Source organism: Ovis aries, chromosome 19 (assembly GCF_016772045.2).
Source record: "Ovis aries strain OAR_USU_Benz2616 breed Rambouillet chromosome 19, ARS-UI_Ramb_v3.0, whole genome shotgun sequence".
NCBI lineage: Eukaryota > Metazoa > Chordata > Mammalia > Artiodactyla > Bovidae > Ovis > Ovis aries.
The window spans coordinates 21,522,595-21,537,742 of NC_056072.1; the positions used below are offsets into that span (position 1 = coordinate 21,522,595).

Genomic DNA, 15,148 nt, shown 5'->3' on the forward strand with positions numbered 1-15,148 from the left:
ACAGAGGCACTCTTCCCATGCCATCCTGTCTTGGCAGCATCGCTCGTCGGGCTGTCTCTGCCTGCTACAGAACTCATGTACTGCACTGTGTATTGAAAAGAAAATTCAGTAAATATCTTTGTAATTGAGTATAAGTAAACTCTCTTAATTCCTAGAAGAAATCACTGTAAAATTACACATGGCTCAAAGTGGGTTTCCAAAGTTCCTCTACTCCGAATACGAACGCTGCCGTTCCATCTGTGATCTCTGCAAATCACAGAGCCAATGAGATCTGAGTCTTAAAACTGTGGTCCCGTATACACAATACAACTTACCATGGTAGTCACTTTGAGGTGTACAGTTCAGTGCATTAAGAGCATCCACTCTGCTGTGCGACCCTCACCACCATCCATCCTCAGGGATTCTGTACATCTTCCCCAACTTAAACTCCAAAATCATTTGCAAACAAACACTCTAGAAGCAAGTGGATTTTAAGATCCGAGTGTTGTGGGATTTACCAGCAACGTGTATGGGTGTGCTTTTGGTAGACAACTGTCAAGAGGCTGCAAACGGAGAGTGGGTTCAGTTGCCCTCTTTGTGAACTTAACGACCACCACTCCTCACCTCTTGCCTCCCCTCACCTCTTGCCTCCTGCTCCTCCACGCCTGAAATGGCTGGCCTGTGCTGTTGGCTGGTGTAAGAAAGACCCATTCAGTCTCCTCCCCTCATCATCGCCACTTTTTTTTTTTTCATTTCCCACATTTTATTTCTATCCATGCTCTTGAGGTTGTTCACCTCTATCATGTCTGCATGATGGAAACACTGTAGTAGCGTCCAACTGCATAACTCTTTACAACTCTGCTTTCAGTAACATCACACTTGTCACCTGAAATGGCCATGGTGTTAGTATTCAAAGTGGCAAACACAACAAGTCAGTTCCCCCTCTTATCCCAAACATTTACCAGCACAAAATTGGACCCTTAATCTAAGTGAGATTTTGGTCCCTTCATCAATATTACCCGAAGGTAGGGCAGGCAGATTCAATGCTTGGTGGCAGCAATCCAATTACAAACTTGAAAGAGAAACAGATGTCCCCTTTAATGCTCCCGTGTCTGAAGAGAACTGGACTTTTAGGACTAAAACACATATGTACTCTGAAGAGAGCCAAAGGATACTCTTAGGGGGTTACATGAAATTTGTGATGGTGAACATGTGTTCAACTCAACTATACAGAGCAGCTTAGAATTCATAACAAATACTTCAAGAATATTGGTTCTGCATGAACACATTAAGGAGAAGATTTATATTTGTTATTTTAATGTGACAAAGACATTATTGCAAGTAAGTCAGAAGTCTGCCCTTTCTTTTAATACCTATTGCTCATACCTGTCAACACCATTTCTCACTGCTGGTTAACACAATGGACAAGACTCTTCCTTCCACCTCACTTCTTTCTGCCCACATCTGCTTTTCTCCCACTTCTCCTAAAAAGTAAACTTTATAGACGAGTGCTGTACAGAAAGGTAGGAATGAACCACAGAGAAGCTCCATCAGCCGGAGGTAAGGGGAGGAAAACCTACTCCTTCCACATCCACGTGCTACCACGTTTCTTCTGGGCCATTCTGATCTCATCGGGATAAATTCTAATAAACATTCTAACACAAATCATGACCACCCCTACACCTCCCACCCCACACATGCAGAATTTGCTATTGGTGCTTTGTGTACACCAGAGGTCAGTAGACTTTTTCCGGGTAGTATTTTCTGATAGGATCTTTGGCTTTCTGGACCATATGGACTCTGTCACAATGAATCCACCATGTAGCCCCCAAACAGCCATAGACACAAGTGAATGGGGTAGCTGTTTCCCAAGAAGACTTCACAAATGCTGGCAGAGGGCCCACTTTGACCTACAGGCCGGAGTTTGCCAACCTGTCATACACAATACAAGGCATCAACATACTCGAAATCAAGAACAAAATCCCACAAGACATGTCTAAATATTAAAAAGCGAGACGACCATGTCTTGACCTAATGAGATCTAGCGATACAGACGCCAAACAAGAACTAGTTGATAGTTTCACAAAGAAGGCACCACACTGGCACAGGTGTCCCATCTGCTTCAAAGCATTTGCTTAAGACATGGGGGGATTCTCTAGCCTGCCTGCATCCTGAGACCAGGAGCCACCTGAGTACAGAGACTAAAACACAGAAGACCCTGGATAAATACTCGTGGATGCAAGGAATGGTCAATCCACTGCTTCCTGGGTGGCCTGGTAACTAATGCTTACACGGTGAATCTCAAGTGTTTAGAATGCCCGTGGGAGGAGGAATATGACACTGTCTCCCTGCCTGTGCCACACGCCCTGACCAACATTCCCTTCACGTGTGCCCTGACAGTAGCCTCCACTAGCTCTCATCAGCGTCCCTCCACAGACAGAGCAGTAGGCAAAAGAGCATTTGACAAATACACTCCATCTTGAGGATGACCAGCCTAGAACTCTGGACTGTTGCCATGGCTGCATCGGTTCCCTGCTGTGTGTCTGCAGCGAAGAAGAGGAGAGCAGACATCTGAAAATGCTTAAGCACAGTAGTGATGCTGAAAGGCATATGGTCAGCTGTCACTGATGACACTCACCACCCCGAGTCATCAGCACACCTTCCCCCTCTGTCCTTCTCAGGGAGGAATGGCCTGACTGATCAGGAGACGGCGCATGGAGGGGACAGGGGCCTGGGCATTACTGATGCTCATAGACGGCTCAAGCCCCGTGACAGGAGGAGAGATGGGTGGGCCAGGCTGGTGGACCATAAGCACAACTGCCGGGGAGCGGCCAAGCACCCAAGCGGACTTCCAAAGGGATGACTCCACGTGTCTGCACACTGACTCCCAAGGAAGCAAGGTAAAGAGGAAAGACACAAAGTCCCACTGAAACCGTCAGACTCTGAAGAGCACATAGACACACCATCCATGGGGATACCACAGACATCCTGTTGGGAGGGTGTTGCAAGATGGTAGCGCAGAACGAGCCCCAGAAGAGAGGGTGACTGGTAGAGGGTGGGGAAGAAGGAAATCCCTGTATTTCACAGGAGACCCTGAGAATGACCTGGTGTTTACAAACTGTAAGCTGCTATTGCTGAGTATATCTGGAAGGAAATATTTGCTAGTTCTTTGGATTCAACTCAAAAGCATAAGCACTCTCGGAAGAAAACATTTTAAGAAATACAACTGCTTCAGGAGTCTTTACATACTTGGTGCTGGCGACCCAGCAGCGAAGCCCGCGCACTTGGTCCCTACCTCCTAGATGTCGTTAAGGTGGTCATGGCTTTGAAACCTAAGTGTGAGCCAGGGTTCCGCCCATCAGAGTGCTTGCAGTTTAGTTAAGGAGAGTGGCTGTTTCTGTTAAAAAGCAGAACTGAAGAAAGCAGCTAGGCTGTGTCAAGGGAGCGAGAGTCAGGTCAACATCGGACGTGACTGCGGGAGCTGTGAGTGGCTGGTGTCCTCTTCCTGGAAGGCCTGGGTCTTGGGGAAGGTTTGTACTTGGCCACACAAGGGGTCACCACGAGGGCTACTCAGCAGGCGGTTGCGCACAGCCTGGAAAACCAGAGTGGTCTGAGCTGGGGAGGAGAGCAGACAGACTTTGGTGGGCCCGTGTGTGATGCTGGCTGGACAGCTGGACTGGTAAGGCAGGGAGGCAGCAGGGACAGCAGGTGGTGAGGAAGGGCAGAAAGTGACCTGGAGCCCCTGCCTGGTGAGGCGCTGGGGCGAAGGTGAGCAGTCACCAGTGCCTGACATACAGAGGAACTGCTGAAAATGGCCAGAGGATTCACCTCAGACCTGGCTCTCAGATCTTTCATATGTGCATTGGCTTAGCGAATCCTCCACAAAAACAGAAAACAGCTTTCCAAACAAAATCCACATTAAACAGGTCTTCAAAAGAATACAGAGAATTGATGCAAAGCCTGCACGCACCTTAAAGAACAGTTTCTTCTTAAAGAGCAAGCGACCCAACAACTGTAGATGGAAGAGAGACTTTGTTCACAGTGGATTCATACCTTCTTCCGTGGGGTGTATGATGTGATCCCATGACTCCTAAGCAACGGTTTCAGAAAGGCCTCTGACAAATGCAAAATACACAGTCCCCATCCAACAACTGATTACTGAAAAGACCGTTGATAATTTCTGTGCCTGGCACAGGGCTGAGTGCTGACGGTCTAGAGACAGGATGGCAAGGTCCCTATATCCCCAAGAGGCGGTAGTGCCAGGAACGAGGCTGCAGGGCACGGCTCCGCACTTCCACGGACCCCACTGCAGTCTCAGCTCCAAGTGCTCAGTGCCCAGTGTCTGCTGGACCGGTGATCGGGCTCCACTGGCCCTAAGGTGGCTGCTGCTGGCATCTGTGCTCCTCCCCTCAAGGGTCAAGAGATGCACTCTGATGCTGTTTGCTTTCGCTTTCTCTGTGCTTCTGTACATTGGTTCCCTGTACTCCTGGGGATGAAGACCCCGTCTGAGGGCTACACAAAGCCCTGGACAGAAAAAACCCATCTCATTTGAATGTCCATCTTAGTCAACAGTTAACGATTGAAAATATATTAGCCTCACAATATGCCCTGGAGCAGAACATGAATCAGATTTAAAGGTAAAATCCCATGATTTTATAGAAACGTCATCCTTTCTACAGGTCTCTTTGGACCCTGTGCCTGGATCCTAGTGATAAGTCTTCATTCTCCATCTCATGAGAGTCTTCAGTGCAAACGGAGGGACAGGATTTCCTGGTCTAGATACTTCCCGGTGACCACCTTTAAGTTTCTCCCTTGTAGCCCTCCTCTAACATTTACATCTAACAGTAAGAAGCAGAGTTGGGGGCCCCACCAAAACCCCAAACAAGGGAACCTGAGTGCTCTGGCCAGTGGGTATCATTAGCTCTTTTGCCCTGACATGGGTGTGTACCAAAAATTTGAGATCCTCGGTGTAGCCAGTATTTTACTTAAATAATCATCCTGGCTGTTAAGTCAAATTTCAAATTACCAACGAGTTAAAATTAGCTATTCTGGCCAAACTGTGCTCTCCATTTCCACTGGGTTTTACATCCTGTGCGGTAGGATAAATTCCAGTGCAGTGTGAAGGCTCCTCATCAGCACGACCTGGCCACACTGAGATCCGAATCTACAGGAAAAATCCTAAGATTGTTCCAGCCTTAGCAGAGGAGCAGAGAGAGAAGTGACTTCACTCTAGCTCAGCCTTTCACACCAAACGCCGAGCTGGTTAGAGCACTCTGACTCCTGTGAAGTGCGCACCCCTGCCTCTCTAGCCAGCCAGACTCTGAAGGTCTCTGAACGCTTGCAAAAATCCCACCTTCACGTCTATTCCAGGTTAAAAACATGTCTCAGGGGCCCAGCTTCTACTGAACTTTTGAGAAAGTCATCTCCAGCGAAGACATGTTGTTTATACATGAACTCATCTTGGCGGGTGTGTGTGGTCAGGAGGGTGGGGCTGGGCGAGGGCTGGTGGCTGCACCGCCCTGGGTCTGGGAGCCCCTCTGTGCTTCGCTCGCCCTCCTTGCTGCTGGCACCTCACATACCAATGTCCTTAGGCACTGTCTGCCCCAGTCCTACAATCCAGCCAGTGCGGTTCCCGTCACAGCAAGCACTTCCTCTGTCAGAGCAGACAAACCGACTCAAGCCACAGCCGGAAGCAGGCTGACCACAAGTGCTAAGGTTCTGGTTAGTTCTTTTCTAGGTAAAGTTGGAAAAGTCCCTGCAAAGCAAACACTGAAGTTTTAGACACGGGGGCGGCACTGACCTCTTGAAACGTTCTTGACTGGAAAGAGGGAGGGTATGTGTGTGTGTGAGAGAGAAAGAGAGAGAGAGAGAAAGGAGGAGAGGAAGTTGGATTGTATGATGCAAATGCTAATCATTCTGAGAAGTGTTTTTTTTTTTTTCTCCCTCTTCCCAGGTTCAACTGAAGACGCAGTTCTAAGAAAGACAGCTGAGATCATCAGTCACCTCCTCAGAGAAAGCCCACTGATGGTAGAGTTTGTTTACCATGTAAACAACATAGCATTTATGGCTAAATCCCTTATTCTTTCACAGCCAGACTAGAGAATTGCAAGGTGTTTTTTTTTTTTGGTGGGGTCATGAGGATAAAAGACAGGATCACTGGCCAGAAGATGGGTCCCAGGAAAATGGACCTGTAAGAGTCCCCTCCACCCTTCAGAATCCCCTTGGGGAAGATTCAGGAGAGCAGAGATGGTCCTTTCAAAGCAAATGTCAGAGGCACTGCACCTTATCTTACCAAGCAAGATCAAAGACTGGATTTCCCAGAGTGCCTGGGGATGGCTGGAGTGAACCAAAGCGGGGGAGGGGCAGCCTGGAAACAGACTCCTGGCTTCATGTATCCAAACCCCCAGAAAATGCCTGGAAGAGGGTGGAGGAGGAAGACTGAAGATAACCCTTAACTTTCCTACAGCAGGAATGTATTACACTCAATAAACCTTAAACATTCGCCTCTCTTGTGAGGGAAGGTGATCGTGTGCGCGCGCACTCGGTGTGTCCTATTCTTTGCAACCCCCACGGACTGCAGCCCACAAAGCTCCTCTGTCCATGGGATTCCCCAGGCAGGAATGCTACAGTGGGTTGCCATTCCCGTCTCCAGGGGATCTTCCTGACCAAGGGATAGAACCTGAGTCTCCTGCATTGGCAGGTGAATTCTTTACCACTGCACAGCCTAGGCGGAGAAGGCAGTGGCACCCCACTCCAGTACTCTTGCCTGGAGAACCCCATGGATGGAGCAGCCTGGTGGGCTACAGTCCACGGGGTCGCTGAGAGTTGGACACGACTAAGCGACTTCACTTTCATGCAGTGGAGAAGGAAATGGCAACCCACTCCAGTATTCTTGCCTGGAGAATTCCAGGGACAGAGGAGCCTGTTGGGCTGCCATCTATGGGGTCGCACAGAGTCGGACACGACTGACGCGACTTAGCAGCAGCAGCAGCAGCAGCAGCAGCACAACCTAGGAAGCCCAAGTTAAGGTGATTATTTGCATTAAAGAGGAAGAAAATAATCTTCAGAGCTCTTTCCTAAGAGAAAACAAACAAAACCCAGAATTTGTTACTTTGGGTGAAAAACAATGATAATGATCGCTATGCTCAATGATTCCAAAATTGCCACTTATAGTATCTATATACATTTAAAAAGACAAAAAAAAAAAAAAAAAAAAAAACCAACCCTAAAACAGTGAATCCCAAAGGTAAAAAAAAAAAAAATCAGTGGTTGGGGGTGGTAGTGATGAATAGACAGAGCACAATACAAGCACAAACCCTGGTGTAAAATACCGTCTTTAGTAATAATTACTGTATATTAGCTTACCAATTGTAACTACACCATAGTAAACAAAAGTTACTAAGAGGGGAACTGGCAGGCAAGGTAGGGAGAAGGGGGCACATGAGAACTCAGGACTTTTTGTTCAGCAGTTCTGTAAACCTAAAACTTCTGTAAAAAAGTAAAATCTCTTAAATTAGAAAAAAAAAAGGATCCCACACCTGGAATTTGTTGGTGGTGGTTTAGTTGCTAAGTCGTGTCCAACTGTTGGGACCCCATGGACTGTAGCCTGCCAGGCTCCTCTATCCCTGGGTTTCTGTAGGCAAGAATACTGGAGTGGGTTGCTATTTCCTCCTCCAGGGGATCTTCCCAACCTAGGAATCGAACCCAGGTCTCCTGCATTGCAGGCAGGTTCTTTACCAACTGAGCTATGAGGGATGCCAGACCCTAGTTCAAGGATCCAGGTCCCGGTATGTCAGAGGTTGGTTTCTGCAGCAGCCCCAAGCTGTCAGTGTGTCAATGGGCAGGAGCCGTGTCCTGGAGTCAGGAACTGAAGCCCAGATGCCCAGAGTATTCACAGGGCAGCGAGCGGGGCGAGTCAGCCAACCAACCCGGGTCTCTGCTTCCCTTTTTTTGAAAGCTGCTTCACAGGGTTAATACGAGAATCAAATGGCTGTGAGAATGTGTCTGTTAACTGGAAAGTACGATGCAAAAGTATCGTAGGTCAGTGTCAGCAGCCCAAGGTCACAGAGCTGGTCTGTCGTCTGAGATGCTGACTCCAGGTGTAGCACTCGATCCCACGTGAGTGAGTTCTTCCTTTCCCAGATTTCAGACGCCGGGATTTCTCTCTTCCTGGTGGAGCCACGTGAAGAGTGCCCAGGCCGGCCCCGAGTACAGGCATGAGCCCGGTCTGCTCTCGTCTCAGCCGACATCACCAAGACGGGCCCTGTTATATAATCTTCAGCTGGGCTGGAATGACCACTCACCCTTCCCAGACTTGGTTAATAGTTGTTCTTGGATGATACAGTGTAACAGAGCCGGGCCCTCGCCAGAGCGAGGACCGCACCCATTTCTGATGAAATCCCTAGGCAAGGCCAGCTGCAGAGCCACCGTTCTATGTCACTGTGGACCCTCAGGTGAAGGGATGCTGGGTCTGCACTGGGGCCTTGAGATGGCAGGGCCCATCAGTCAGAGAGGCACCACTGGGCCCTGGGTACCCAGGCTGCTGGGTGGAGGAAGCCCAGGATTACAGAGGAGGGGAGAAAGGTCAGGGCGGGGGTGAGGGAGGCGTCGCTGTGCCGAGCAGGGCAGGGCAGGCTGGCTGGAGATTCCTCAGGAAGAATCTCCAGGCGAGCCCGCCCTCCTCCCCAGCTGGCTCAGGACATTCTGCTCAGGCAGCCTCCCGGGCACGTCCAGTTAGCTAAGCAATCCACCAGAAGGTTCCTTGCGGTCACGCACAGGGTTTTGGCAATTTTTCTTGGTCTTTCTTCTGTTCTCTTTTGGATTCCACGAGTTTAAACTTTGGTCTCTTAATACCTTTATACCAGTTTTGTTTGTTTTTGTTATTGTTGTTGGTTTGTTTTTAGCCTACTTAACAGGCTTTCCAAAGTTTCAGGGCAAAATACTTGGTGTTTGTCTTTGAACATATGCCCTATGCACACCCACGAGCCTCCCTGCGCCACTGTTTCACCTGTAGCTGTGTCCCTGTCAACACCATGTGCTGGGCGGCTCCTCTGGACCGAAGGCCAGCTTGGCCTGGACCCCCTGAGGATCAAGTGATGGGAAGATGACCGTATGGCTTCAGTGAAAGCTCAGGGCGGGCCGCCAGCATCACCCTGACCTGAGAGGGGTTTGGAAGGAAGGTGCCCAAAGCCTGAACACGTCTGGGAAGAAGAGAGGATCTGCCAAGCATAGATTCTCCAAATTCCTCACTCCTTTCCAGCCACCCCATGTTACCAACCTGCCCCCCTTGCACTCTTACCCCAAAGTTCACTGCCGTGTCCATGTGGGTCTCCCGTCTCCCTCCTGACACCCACATCCACTCCTGACACAGACCCTAGGAGTTGTTTGAGAGTGGAATTATGGAGCTAAAGATGGCCCAAGAAACCCTCCGATTCAGCCTCCTCATTTTCTAGGTGGTAACACTGGGGTTCTGCAGAAAAGCAGGTTTGTGAAAGGACAAGCCAAGAGCTTGGTTCACGGCATAATTGTTAACTATGAATGGCTGTACCTAACTGCTAGGATCTTTTCCTCATTCTCATATGAGGAACAGTCTAGTAGCTACTAGACTTTCTTGAGAAGAGCTACATGTTAAAGAATCCTGAATACTTGTACCTGATAAAAATAAACTCAGAACATCTTCGTAAAGGCCAGGGGGTCACACGCCTCTTGGCTGTGTCCAGCTCTGTCAGACACTGTCCGTGTTCAGAGCAGAGGAGAGATGGAAGAGTGAAGGCTGGGGAGTCACCGGGGTGAACATGGAGCCTGGGGCTGAGGGGTAAGCAGGGTGGCCCAGTGGGGGCTGCAGTGGGCAAAGGCGCAGGAGGTGAGTCCAAGGTACGGAAGGGAGAAAAATGCGTTCTTGGAGTTTAAAACATCTGCTGAATTGGGGGAAATGAGGGTGTAAACAAACACCTTATATACACACACAAACCTGTATAAACATGCAAATCCCCGCATTCGCCCCTGGACTAATGAACCAAGGGGGAGACTTGATTATAGGTGGCTGGACCCACCAGGAGCACCCTCAGGGGGACCCGAGTCCTGGGGACCCGCCTTAGCAGGTGAGTTCCTTTGGAGCTTTGCTCTCCAAACGATGACACACAGTGCTGAGCGCTCCTCGGCAGAGGTGAGACCCCTGTAGACCCGTCTTCCAGAGCCTGAGTGCCTCCAAAGAGAAGGAAGCTGCCTGTGCAGTGCACTCAGGCGAGGGTGGCTTCATACCCTCCAGATCATCGGAGAGCAGGACAGAGGGCAGGACGGGGCGTGAGCCTGGGTGTGGAAACTTAAGCTGAGCAACTGCTCTATGCAGCTGCCACGGACGCGAACCCGAGCTCTGGTGCCGAGGGTGGGGGTGCGAGCGCGCCTGGCCGGCGGGAGGTGCATCCCTGATGCTGACAGGCTGTTTCCAGCCACCCCGAGGCAAGTGCCAAATCACTGTGTGCGTCTCCCTCACTCCGGCATGCTTGAACTCGGCCACGGTGTCAGCTAACTGCGGAGAGCTTTCTGAGTTGGATCAGAGGCCAGCACTGGTTGTATCCTCATCCGCCCGACGCTGAGGGCTTACGGAGCCCAGGCAGCATCTTAACCAAGGCCACGGCCTCCCAGAGTGAGGAGGAGATGGTGCAGTGCTCTTTCTCATAAGAGGGCAGAGTGCATTCCCAGAAAATGCCCTGGGAAAGAAAAGCTGAGACACTGGAATATCTCCATCTCGGGGACTTATCACCCCACCCCCACACCGCGCTTGCCCTTTCTCCCAGCATCCTCTCTGGAATTCTAGCTCAAAGTCCAAACCCATTGCTTCACATCTGCGTGGAGGCAGAGGGTTTCCACGCCACTTCCGCAGTGAACACAGCCTGCCTGCCAGACCCATCTACATGACACAGAGAGGGGGCAGAAGGGGAGGTCGGGGGGCATTATTAGGGGCACACTCCTCCGTCTGCACCCTAAGTCCTATCTGTGAGGGACTTCCTCGAACTAAGTCCCCTCATGATGACCGTGTCAATTTCTATGTTCCTTCTCTGCTCACGGCGCCACTGTCACCTCCCTTTCCCTGTAGCTACTTTTTGTTGTTGTTGTTCAGCTGCTGTGTGTGTGTGTGCGCGCTCAGGTCGCTCAGTTGCATCTGACTGTGATCTGACTGTGATCCACACGCAATTCTCACCTCCACTTCCATCCTGAGTTACACCCCCGCCCCCACCTCCCTGATTCTCTGGACTACCTGGGGCGGGAAGCTGCAGTGCTCCTTTGGGGAGCACCCATGGGTAGGTTCTACAGCACCAGGCTGTGTCTTGGGTCAGGAAAGGAGCAAGACTCCAGTTGATGTCCCTTTTAAGCAGAAGGCAGTGACAGGTACTCAGTTCCCATCTTGATCTTTAGCCCCTAACACACTGCTTTCTGTCTGTGCTTGCTTCCTGTCTTTCCTTATCAAATACAGATAAGCACGAATGCTAAAGCCAGACGTCCTCCTGCGTGTGACTCTTCTTAGTGTGTTTCCTCATAGTAGATGTTTAGTGGCGCTTACTTTGCTAATAGAACTTATCTGCTTAGAAAGTTTACCCAGGAGCTTTATTTTCAGGCAAAAAAAAAAAAGGCTTTCCCTTGTGTGACTTTTTTGCATGCAAATTTCTAAGGGCTTTCACCAGAGCATTTTCTGGGAATCCACTCTCCCTTCCTGGGCAAAACCACACATTGCCACCACGATACTACTTTTAACTTGGAAAATCACTTGTTTTTATGTCCCTGTACTGTGAGTCTCCGAGGAGGTCAAGTGAACTAATAAAAGATGGAACAAGCTGGAAAATGTCCAGTGGATTAGTGTGTGTGTTGGCGGGGGTGAAGGGGGGTGGGTGGGCAGTGGGAGAAGGCTGTCTACTCTGGCTGTGAGAAAAAGTCAGCACCAGGCTTAAGGGATGATGGATCAGACGCTCCAGTGTTTAATTATCAGGGAGTTATAACCATTCGGATGAGTCACCTGGGTGTGGGAGCCCAGGCCTGACTGCGGCTCTGGCGAACTGGCCTTCCCCTTTAACTTACCACTCTCTCTCCCCAAATATGGTCACCAAAGGAAATTTCATCCCCCATTCCTAGCTGAGGGCAATGAAGTTTATCAGATTATCGCACATCTAAATCAACATCTACTTCGGATACTCCCTTTGTCGGAGCTGTTCTCTGCCGTTCCCTCCCCTGCGACGGCAGCTCAGGGAATTAACCCCACTGGTGCTGTTCTCTAGAGGATCTTCTTTCCTGCTCCTCCTCCTATTCCTTTCTCTGGGCTTTGCCTCCTCTGAAGGCAGTTAATTCAGCACCACTGAGGGGAGGAGGGAGATGAGCCAGTCCTCCTCAGGAAAACCCCCTGCAGCCAAGCCGGACCGCGGCTGGGTTCTCGACACACGGACACTGAGGCACGTGTGCAAGCACAGAAGGAGCCACTGCACGTGCAAGACACCTCCAGGGTGGCCGCTCGGCGGCGGACCTGCATGTGAAGCCTGGCTCAGGCACTTGCCAGCCCTGTGACCCTGGAGGAGCGGCTCAGCCTTTCGGGGCTTTATTTAGGTTCCTGCCTGGGAGATGGTGACAGGGCCACCCGCAAAGCGGCTACGGAGACCAAACAAGATCATGCACACGAAGCATTTATTTCCATACCTCCTCAATAAAACAAGACCTGTGCCGAGGGTATGACCCAGTCTGCCCGGGTCAGGGCAGAGTGCAACGCAGCCTGCTTCCTCGGCAGCGGGATCAGGATGGCATGGAAGGAGGTTTTCCATTCCGTCTCCTTGTCAATTCACACAACTGTCCCAGCAGAAAGAAGGGGCCAGAGCAGCCCCTGGGAACGGGGGTGAGCAGCACTCCACCTGAAATCACTGTCTTTAACTGCAATGAACTCAAAACACACCTCTGAAAACACACCTTATGTTGACAAGGTAGAATTCCAAGCTTCAGAAGAGGAATCTCTATTTCATTAGCAAAAGACATACAGGCCTTCTAGTTCAGTTAGCATCTGGTCTTCTTTACCAACCTTCCCTCTTAAGGCCTTCTGAGTTTCTAACTTGAAAAGAGTTAACTTAAGTCAGCTTACCAAGGACTGAGCTTTTCTCCTGAGCTTCACTGTCACGGAAAACTGGGCTCCTGGGTCCTTGAGGGGAATCACGCATTTGATCTTAGACCTACAATGCATCCACTGTGCAGTATTTAAATTCCTTCAGGCAAAGATACACACAACTAACTTCCTATTTATTCTGGTTAAATACATCGGACTGCGTGGCCAATCAAATCATCATATACAGACTCACACACATTCTCATATCAGCTGGCACCAGAGAAGAGCTAACATCTCTCAAACAAGGGCATGTGGTATGTAAAGTCTCGTGAAAACTGAAGTGTAGCGCAGGGTTAAAAACAGTCTGCTTGTTACAAGGGCTACCACCAAAACTCTACGTGGTAGCACCAAACTTCCAAGTTCATACAAGGAGAAGGGAACTCGGTTTTCTCTCCTGCCTTGAACTGCCAGGGCTAAGTGAGGTCACCCTGTAGTCACATTTCTTTGAAAGTTCAGCCCTGTCTGGGGCCTGAGTCAACGAATCTGAGATCAAATCTGCAGTACACCGGGTGGCGCTGGGAGTCACAGCCGAGGCTGAGTGCCCCGTGGTCACCAGCTCCTGGCACCGCCGCCCATCATGTATGCAGAGCCGACACACAAACCCACAGCGAACCCAGTATACATACAGGTGACAGACAGACTCTCACATACAGGATGCAGGGGCCACTCCCCATGGCGCCGGAGGGCCTGGTCCCGGGCAGTGAGCCTGAGTGGAGGATAGCCCTAAATACACAGAGAGCAGTCACAAGTACCCATGACGCCTCCACGGACACACAGTAACAGTGTCAATCTTGTCCTGTCTCAATGTTTAAGGGTTTTCCTGGTGACTCAGATGGTAAAGAATCTGCCTGCAATGCAAGAGACCCAGGTTCGATCCCTGGGTTGGGAAGACCCGCTGGAGAAGGGAATGGCAACCCACTCCAGTATCCTTGCCTGGAGAATCCCATGGACAGAGGAACCTGGTGGGCTACAGTCCATGGGGTCACAAAGAGTCGGACATGTCTGAAGGACTAACACTTTCTTCTCACTTTCAACAGCTTTAAATTTAAGAGAGAGAAGCCACGGGAATTTCCCACGGGAGGAGGTCCTCAGAGTCAAGATGCCCATTCTGACTTTCCTCAGCAACAGTGTGCCAACAGTCAGCGGACCTTGTGCTTTCCGGGCACCCAGGAGACGCGCTCGCAGCGGCTGTCAGCACTGCAGGCCCCTGTTTACCACCTGGTCATGGCTCCATGTCTGCTCCTCTGGCCCTTCCATCACTCACCGCCTCCCTCCCCCAGCACTTACCACCCCACCCCAGGGCCCACATATTCCCCTCTCCACCACGCCAAGGACACGGGAACGGGTATTCACCCCGATCCACAGCTGAGAACTCTGCTCAGGGACATTCTGTGACTTGCCTGGGGTTGCCTGGCTTGGATGGGCCAGAGCCAAAACTCACACCTTTGCTTCTCTGCCTGCGGATCCCATTCTTGGGTATGACAGCTTCACGGGGGGCAGCAGCCTGACCCTGGCTTTGCAAGGAATGTTTTATCTCCAGTGAAAGGAAAGGGGATGATTAGGAGGAGAGGGAAATGGTGTCCTGTTATGTTTAGATGAGAATTAATTTGTGGGTGAACATTTGGCTGCTAAGTTCCCAAATATGTGGCAAAGCATCTGATGTGCCTTCTTTCCTTCTGGATGTATCTGTTTCTAGAGAGAAGACATCCTGGCTCCCTGACCGCTGGCTGGCTGGTTCTCGCGGGAACTGCAGCCTCAGGAGTCACCCTTTCAAAGTCAGCTTGTCTCCTTAGAACCCTTCTCCCATCAGAGCCCCTGGTGGGTTCCACGAAGCACTTGTTGGTTTTTGAGGTAAAAACCTATTTGCCATCCCTGATACTCTACTTGCAAAGTGGCTGTTTTCGGGGTGTCTGGGAAGCTCCCCTACCTTGCAAGTGACCCCGGGGGGACCTTTCCCACTTGGTTCTGCCAGGTGGTCCTTTGGCAGCTGTGATGCCCCAGTTCTTTAGAAGTCGCTGGGATCTTAATCAACGG

General features: G+C 50.4%; 1 protein-coding gene and 1 long non-coding RNA gene across 14 annotated transcripts in view; one reads left to right on the forward strand and one right to left on the reverse strand.

Moving 5' to 3' along the window:
- LOC105603426 (uncharacterized) overlaps window positions 1–15,148 on the forward strand; it is a 160,443-nt gene that overhangs the window by 139,040 nt on the left and 6,255 nt on the right. The window contains exons 3-5 of the long non-coding RNA XR_006057022.2: window positions 5,933–9,793; window positions 14,152–14,590; window positions 14,811–14,965. This is a non-coding gene — a long non-coding RNA (uncharacterized LOC105603426). The remainder of the gene's footprint in view (window positions 1–5,932; window positions 9,794–14,151; window positions 14,591–14,810; window positions 14,966–15,148) is intronic.
- ITPR1 (inositol 1,4,5-trisphosphate receptor type 1) overlaps window positions 1–15,148 on the reverse strand; it is a 348,286-nt gene that overhangs the window by 10,943 nt on the left and 322,195 nt on the right. The gene's annotated exons all lie outside the window — the stretch shown is intronic.